The sequence below is a fragment of the Leguminivora glycinivorella genome, chromosome 22 (genome assembly GCF_023078275.1).
Source record: "Leguminivora glycinivorella isolate SPB_JAAS2020 chromosome 22, LegGlyc_1.1, whole genome shotgun sequence".
Taxonomy (NCBI): domain Eukaryota; kingdom Metazoa; phylum Arthropoda; class Insecta; order Lepidoptera; family Tortricidae; genus Leguminivora; species Leguminivora glycinivorella.
Genome location: NC_062992.1, coordinates 5,751,825 through 5,761,449, shown reverse-complemented (window position 1 = coordinate 5,761,449; position 9,625 = coordinate 5,751,825).

Below are 9,625 nucleotides of genomic sequence, written 5' to 3'. Positions count from 1 at the left end.
AACAATCAAGGGCGCATGGTACCGTATTAGCATTATTTCCATAACCAATATTCCTCACTAGTCTTTTTTAGATCCTGTACGTCGTCATTCGCATAGGCTAGTTTAGTGAGTACTAGTTTTTTCAAATAGACTTTTTAACCAATTTTGTCAATTAAGTTTCCATTAGAAAAGAAACGAAAATATTTATTAATAACATCATTTAAAGATCAGTTCATTATTACGCAAATAGACGGAACCCCGCGCGGCAAATCTACCTACCTATTGATCTTAGTGTGCCTATCGTGAAAACACTAAATTTAGGGGAAAAAAGCGACGGAAATTTGACTTAAGTAACCTACATGTGTTAGCTTTATATAATTTACAACGTAATATTTGCATTAATTTCTACATTATCGATAATAGTTTTGAAATATTAAATGTTCTGTTTGGACCGAACCTGGCAAATCAAGCAGATGCTACGTCGACCAATCCGGTCGCATTGCGCGACACACTGATTGGCCGAGCGGCACTGCTGACGGCTTTTTGACAGTTCTGTTATAGACTTGCTTTGCAAAGGAGTTCACGAGATATTCAAGTAAACTTCGAATTTATAAATTGCCGAAAACCATAACTTTAATATTTGTAATTGGTGAGTTAAGTGTTTATAAAACACTGTGATAATAAATAGTAAGTATTTGATTCAATTATGATCTTTTTTTTACTCCAATTCCACACCTGATACAAATGGCCGCCAAGAATAGTAAAATCAACACCATGCACCAACACATGTAACTAAATGACATCATTCAACTATTACTTATTCTGATATCAGAGTATTTTCAAATTGGACTCACACAACACAAACATACACATGCACAGAACGGCCTAGTCCCAAATTAAGTAACACTAAATGTCTGGATTCATTTAGGACGTTCATAGGTCATGAGTCATTACTACTGAATACTAAGCGATAATACGAGTGTACTAAGTAGGAAGTACTAGTGTTTCTGTGAGATGTAAAAACTAACAGTATTATACTTACGCTATATAGTAGGAAAATGTAGACGTGAATAAGTTTTTTTGCAAAAAAATAATTTTTGGCACAAGCTTTTATATAAATAATAATAAATAAATAAATATTATAGGACATTCTTACACAGATTGACCGAGGCCCACGGTAAGCTCAAGAAGGCTTGTGTTGTGGATACTCAGACAACGATATATATAATATATAAATAATTTATCACTGCAACAGTCATCTACTGCTCTCCGAGACGTTTCTAAAGACCCATTACCTACTCTATGGGGATACGACGTTTCATAACAGAGTTCCTATGACCACCTTTATGCTCCATCATCAGATTAGCTTCATGATACCATAATATTGCATTGTCACGTTATTTACATAATGTTTGCAAAATTTCAGCTCAATCGGAAACCGGGAAGTGAGTCAAATTTAGCTTCCACGTTTTGTTTGACCCAAACTAACATACTAACAAGGCAAGTAGAATAAAAGCTTGTACAAAAACATTTAGTTCTTCACTATCAAAGTCAAGTCAGAGTCACGATAGTCTAAAGCTTGGATTTTAAAATGTGGTTAAAAAATTTCACGAGAATCGATTGAAAATTTCGATGACAACTTCCGGACACACAAATTCCGGTCAAAACACAAGCCTTCTTTGGCTTTGTGGGAATCAGTGTCTTCTTCTTCAACCTAGCGTTTATCCGGCCTAGCGCCTGCCATGTCCTCTCCCACGACGTCCAGCCAGCGCTACTTAGGCCTATCGGGGCCGCGTGACTTAGGGCCTTGGACAGTGAGATTGAGGCATATGTTTCCGTCGTAGTCCACCGGTCTGCGGCGTATATGGCCATACCATCGGAGGCGGCTTTCCTGCAGCTTATCCGCTACGTCACGGATTCCGAGGCTGTTACGGATGTGTTCGTTACGTATGCGATCTAGTCGACTCAGTGTATTTTTTTTAATCTTCTTTCTTCTTTGTCGTATCGTCATGGCTGAGGGGAGTGACGACCGTGGACACTTCACCAGTGCTCTCCACGCCACTCGATCCTGGGCCCGTTGCATTCTGGCCTGCAATGTAATGTGGTCTTTGTCACAGACGTTATTCTGTCCGCCCAGTGTGCCTGCTTCTTTATGCGTCCCGTGATTATGAGCAGATTGATTTTTACCACATTAACTGGTAAGGGCTCTCTTTATTCTTCGAAAACAGACAGCAAAATTTCGTTTTATCCACAAGAGTGCAAAGTGATTTCATACAAGTTTTAACTTGATGTCTTACGCTGGCTGATAAAATTTACCCTAAGTGATGATTTTGAATTACCGAGATTAGAACCCGGGACCGCGGCTTAGCATATTCATATTCATATTCATTTGCAGGCAGGGGCTGGACGAGACCGGTCGTCAAATCAATTTAGTTTGATTTTTTACAGTTAGTAATTTGTTCGTATTGGTGTGGTGATTTTTTTAGGGTTCTGTACCTCAAAAAGGAAAAACGGAACCCTTATAGGATCACTCGTGTGTCTGTCTGTCCGTCTATCACAGCCAATTTTCTCCGAAACTACCGAAACGATTAACTTGAATTTTGGCACACATATGTAAACCTGTGACCCAAAGACGGACATGTAATTTAAATTAAGAAAATTCAATTATAGGGGCCACTTTTGGGGGGTAAAAGTGAAAATTAAAAATCAAAATTTCTAGAACCATATTGTGTTACTTATATATCAAATGAAAGAGCTTTTTATAAGTATTTCAAAAATATTTTTTTTAAATAATATTTAGTGAAGTAATTTTCAAGTAATTTAGGAAATAGGCAAAAAATTACCATTTTCAAATTTTCAAAAAATACACGACATAGGTTTCAATCTATAGATTACAAGAAAACCTATTAGAAATCTACAGTAAAGCGTAAGTCGGACTTAAAAGAAAAAAACTCAAATTATGAATTTCACTCACTGCCGCTGCAAGGAGTTATCAAATCTCTTGAAATTGTATGAGCGCGTTTGAATATTACATAATTATACACTCATTTCTGTTTCGTTTTGTTCAAAATTCGCAAAAATGACTTAAGTTCCTACTAAAAAGGAGGCGCTTAAGCCCTTCTTGTAGTGTGCGGAACCCTAGCAACGCGAGTACAACTCGCACTTGGCCGTTTTTTTTTTAATTGTTGGTTGTTACACACTGGCTGACTTCATGACTCTTAAATTTTTAAACATCAAAGTTATACTTGAGGTTATATTACAAAGTTTAAGCTTGCCTCCACTCACGCGCAGGCATGGCAGCGTGGGCGCTGACACACTTTCGCGGCTACTCTTTATTTTCCATTTAGCTTACGTTTTTAACCGACTTCAAAAAAGGAGGAGGTTCTCAATTCGACTGAATGTTTTTTTTTTTATTATTTTTTTGTATGTATGTTACTCGATATCTCCGAGAATCGTGGACCGATTTTCAAAATTTTTTTTTTGATCGAACCGGTATAACCCCGAGATGGTCCCATTGGCACCAAGTCAGGGTCTGATGATGGGATCCTGGAGAAATCGAGGGAACTCTTCAAATGTTATAGGCACATGTAATGTTTTTAGTATATTTTTCAAAGGTACACCAGTATTTACGTCTGATGGTAATAATTTTATGTGGCTGAGCTGATGATGGAAGGTCAACTCCTCAATGGTTAGGAGTTTAAGGATAATTATTTCACTACTGTACATGTATTCGGACTGATTCATATAATATCACTAGGAACCACTAAAAATCAACTGAGCTGATGATGGAAGGTCAACTCCTCAATGGTTAGGAGTTAAAGGATAATTCTTTCACTACTGTACATGTATTCGGACTGATACATATAATATCACTAGGAACCACTAAAAATCAACAAATAAATAAACTTTTTAACAAAAAATAAAACCGCCTTCAAAAATAAGCGCGTTACAAAACACGGAGAAACTAAAAAGCCAAAAATAATAAACCTTTCAATTCAGATTTCTTATCGTATTGCAATAAGCTAAACATCCAAATTATAAACAATTCAATTATTTTTGGAGTCGGTACCAGCCTGTGTATGGTTGGGTGGGTCAAACAGGCAATAGCAAGGCGACGAACAGGTCTGGTACCGACTACAAAAATAATTGATTTGTTTATAATTTGGATGTTTAGCTTATTGCAATACGATAAGAAATCTGAATTGAAAGGTTTATTATTTTTGGCTTTTTAGTTTCTCCGTGTTTTGTAACGCGCTTATTTTTGAAGGCGGTTTTATTTTTGTTAGTTTCATTTTTAGCAGTTTTGCGAGACAGAGAAAAATGTCTTAAAGTATTAAGAGATGAAGTGTAACTTTTCTTTTAGTGAGTTAGAAATGTTAGAATTCATGGTCAAAAGGGCAAGGTACTTTATATTGGCGGAGTTTATGGACAAATAAACAGTATATGAAAATCTACTATAAAATCATAATTATGTAGAAAAGCAGATAGGAAGCAAAAGTTCTGTGGAATTTTAACTTGTCCAGAAACCCTTTGTGTAGAAATTGAACAAAAAGGATAATTGTCATAAATAGGCAAAATTTATGTTATTAGACAGTTACAAGGTGTTTATTTTAGTTTTCTGCTATCGTTTACAGGCTGTAGGTCACATAGCAACTTATACTATGGGACCAACAAAAACCACAGGTTGTAAAAACAGGTAAACCAACATGTCTCATTTGCGTTATTATTAAAGAACACTTTTATGTACTTAATGCAACTTGAACGTTCCAGATTTCGATTCGGTTCAGTCGGTGCACAAATGCATCGCACTTGACCGATTACAACAGCCAAGTTATGCACTATCTAGCACCGAGAGGTACCAGGCTCACATGAACGCGAGAAGACAGAGCGCGCCGCGAAAGTGAGAGTGGCGGGGTGTTGCGTAACGCCACTGCCGTCGTGAGGCCCTGGTAGTTGGTTAGATTCGTTGTTTTCGATTTCCACAACGCTTGAATCGATTTTAATAGTGCGGTGTTATGAAATGATGGCAAAGCTAGGGAAGTTAGTGGGCCAAAAGTTGAACTCAAATCAAGTCTGCTATTTTTAGAAGAAAACTTTGAATTGCAAATCAAACAATAATCATCGATAAACCTTATTCAAGTGTAATTTAAACATGTGGGTCAACCAACTACCTATAGGAAGAAATATTTGTGGGTTCTTCTGTTTTTGAAGGTTCATAGCACATTTTTGGCCTAAGATAACTAAGTATTAAAGTTGATGAAAAGCAGACATTTTATGAACAGAAAATGTTGACCCATATTCCCGATTTTAGTTTATTCGATTGTCGCATAATCGATACTGTTTTCGATGCAATTTCATCTACGGATGATACAAGGAAAATCACGCATCAAATGGAATATTTCAAAAGGAAAAGAGCACAAAAACTAGCATCTTACGCAACTCAATGCCAGTCGGTCAGTAATAGTCGGAACTTGACTCATGTCATGATATCAATCGATAGGATGTAAAGAAAGTAGCACATCCTTGGTTTGACCCTTGCGGATAAGGACCGGTCTGATTGTGTGGGTTTTTTTATAACCGGATGCAAGATCATGAAGATCGCGATGTTTTACTTGCAAGTTTTTTTTTGCGGACTGGAATTGCGACTTGACTTGAAGTAGGTGGACTATTGACGTTAAGATTCACAAACAAGATACTTTTTGCTAAATATTTTGAAGACTTGTACTATTATGTGCTTATCTATTCTAAAAGTATTATGGCGAGACCTGTCTATGGCAATATTCATGGTTTAAAAAGATGTTGACATTGATTATCTTGTTACCAGTAGGTAGTAGGTACATATCTAATGTTAACCTGTGCGAAACTTTTGTCAAAAACATTTGACCTCAGCGGGCAAATTGCACCCATCTTTGATAATAGTACATCCTAAAGTACACTGCGCCTTTTTCCAAGCCAATTCGAGTATCACAGTGCTGGACAAAGCCCCTTAATTTCCACTACCTCTTTCCCCAATTTAAGGAGTGTCATCCCAATAGCCAGACGAGTTTCACGTCACGTATCGTATCATGATCTCTCTTATTTTTTCGGTGTGGGAATAGCTTCCACGCATGATGCGCTGGTCAATTTTGGAGAGAGTATGTAGGACTCCCACAATATGCCATTCAGGAACTCTCATGAAGTCTCAAACATTCTACCAAGACAATATATCATCTGCCTTATTTCCACCAGTGGGATTAGTGGGTAAGGGTTCCTATCACTAGTAAGTCATCTGCCTTACTCCCACCAGTGCTGCCGTCCTATCACTAAAACCCATCTAACCCACAAATGATAGTTTTGAGATATGGGCAAAAAACATAAAAACCCATATCTCTAGGAAATGTGTCGATTTAGTCCAGATTTCTTTTATTCTTAAATTAAAACTAAATTCACGCTAACATTATTTAAAATCAATTTAATTAAATATTGTTTAATTTATTAGAAATTCGCCATTTTGTGTTTAAGTTATGCAAATAATTCCTAAAATATGTATGATTTTACAGTTAAAACACGGTTAAGTATACTTTAGCCGTTTTTTAGGATTGAATAATACATAAAACATGGCTTAATAACGGCAAAGTAAATTTACGTGTTTATAGTAATCGTGACTGAGCATTGCATAATAATCTAAAAACATAGCTTAATAACCGCAAAGACACTAAACAATTTTATACTATCGTATATGCTCTAAAAAAATGCTGTAACCGTTTTTAAGCTATGCAATGACTACTAACATCGAAATAATTTGTATGAATTCCTAATCTAAAAGCCCGCTATATGACAAACCAGCGTCGATTACTAGGTTTTAGCATTGTCATTCTTTTTAAAAGGAGTTTATCATTTTAGCAATGTCCCGTTTACCTGCAGTACCTGCACTAAGTTTCAAGAGCAATTCAATTTGTTAAATGAATAAAAGACAACTGTATGATATTGTAACCATTTATTTGCATGCATAAAAAACCTCGTTATAAGTTATGTTACAAATTAACATATTAAAAACTTAATATAATATTCTAACATTAGTGAAAACTAACATAACATTAATATGAAACAATAAAATTCGCTTTTTACATTGCAACAAATCAATTTGCTATACCGACACGGCGAAAGGTGTCGCTCTTAGATATCCAAAGTTATTCGTATTATTACTATAATACACTATTAAAATAATGTTTTTATTATCGAGTTATATAAGGTTAAAAACGGTTGACATTGGCAGTTCTTACAAAAAGAAACACGGATTTCATTTATTATTCGCCAAGCAAGTGAAAATAGCAATCTTTATTTATTTTATACTTCAAAAACTCAAAATACATTTAGGATTGTTTGACATAATAATTTTCTCTCTTTCCGCTTGATTCCGTTCTTCTTAAAATTTATTTTTCTTTTTTTGTGCGTTTGGTTTTCGACAGTTGTATTATTAATATTACGAGTGTAGTGCTCTATATCGACGGTGGTTCTACATCGATAAATGGTTATATGTACTTATGTGTAGGTCAGTCCTCCTTTTCTGTATGTAAAACTTCTGGATTTGAAGGGTCTGAATGAATTGGTACAGCAGAATACTTATATATCATACATCTTTTTTTTTTCTTTAAACTAGAATTAACATAGAGATCTTTGTTAACAATTTCTGGTAAAATCAGGTGCATCATTGCTTAAAATTGTATTAACTAGGTTAAATTTAAGTCTGTTTCTCTGTTGTTTGTATGAATTGGAGCGGATAAATCAAGATAAAGCTTCATTTTGGATGATACATATGTTGTCATTTTACAATTTTTACATGCTAGGTATAGAGTTCTTCTTCTTTCGAGTCATCACTTGTAGTTTCAATGCGTCTGCGACGGAATAGTCAAAAACCTTCTTTCCTTATATCAAGATGAGAAGCATTTTACGAATGATTAAAGAAGTAAACGTTGTTCGATTTTGTTACAACGAAGGATAAACCCAAATTCGATGATCCTCAGCAACGGTTTTAGCTTGGACCAGTAAAAGGGAGTTCTAAAATTGATGTATTTTGTAGCATTGAAAATTAAAGCAGAAACGTTCGACGTGGCTAAGTTAGGCAAAGAATTCTGAGGTATCAATCTCAAAAATTCTTGAAACAATACACAACGATAGAATGTTCCTTGGTAAAGATAGAGATCGAGTTGAGCAATTCCCTTCTGTTCTACATTTATTAAACTTACTGCTGGTGTGATGACTTGTGGTCGGTTTTTCGGTATTCATTTTATTCGCAGCGATCTCTGTTATCGTTTGTATCCTGAAGTTCGTAACAAGCCTAAAAGAAATAACATTAATTAATTTGATTTTTGACTGCATTATTAAATCAGCTTGACGGTAATATAATGTTGCGCAAGTAATCCATACCTACATAGGTACTAAAACATTGTAAGGTAAATAAATGCTTACAAGATGTATGTGGCTACGGCAATGCCTACATAGCAATAGGATGGTACAATGTAATTTCTTGACTTTTTTGTTTACGCTTTATTTGTACGCAATAGTTTTAACTGGGCTCTTGATCGAATAACTTATGAGTTAGGTATTTACTTGTCGCGGCAAACGTGTGATAATACGTTAGCAAAACGCAAGTTGTGCTTGAAAAAAACCTTAAAAAAACGATATTTAACACTTACCTGGTCTTCGGTTTCTTAACATTTTAAGGAGAAAATGTTCATTCACCGGTTACTACAGCCTTCGCAAAACCTTCTGCGCGCGAGCCGCTCGGCCGACTGTCGGACTGGCGCAATAACTTTGGAAGGTATACTTTTACAACTAGCGGGGTTTTAGCGTAGCTTTGCTGGTTTGTCCTGTTTCAGTGTGGCATTATGAATATTTTTTAGTAATAAATTCACCGTAAAGCGCAGTAACTAGGTTTTAGTAATGTATTTGTAACCGAAATTACAATGAAAGTCTTTAAATACACGGTTAAATGACTTTAGCCGTGTTTAAGCGTAGTATTTTATTTAAAAAAGTGAATGTTATAAAATGTAATAACGCAATTAAACGGCTTTAATGGGAATTTATGAAGCTTATGTCAAGTAACGTTGTTATAGTTATGTATCGTGTGATAAAACTATGAAGATAAACAACTGCTAAGCGCTTTAATATAAGTTATAGAAGACAAATGTGGGTTTGCGGTTTTATACTATTGAAAAGGGTTATAAAATAGTGCACTTAGCGAGGTATGTCGACTCTGTATCTCGGTAACTAAAAATGATAAAAATATGATTCCAAGACCAGTCGATGGGGAATTCTTTCCTATTTAAGAATATTTATCCAAATGAAAACTGGTAATATGCAGCTTAGAGGGGTTCTAGTGATAGGACGGCAGAGTGGGCCTGGGTAAGGGTGGGCAGGTCAGCTAGCGCAGTGGGTTAGCGGCGCAGTTGCGTCACCGAGACTTTCTGCTGTCGCTAGCCCATTTACCCACTCACTGAGACGATGGGTCGACGTGGATTGGCTCCTTCGCAGAAAGTTTGCGAAATTGAGCGGACGGCTGTGAGAGAATGTAATAAAACTATGGCGTCGTCGTTTTTAAATATTTTTACAGACTAAAAACTGATAAGTTCATCATTAGCTTATCAAAGTTTATAAAATTAACCAC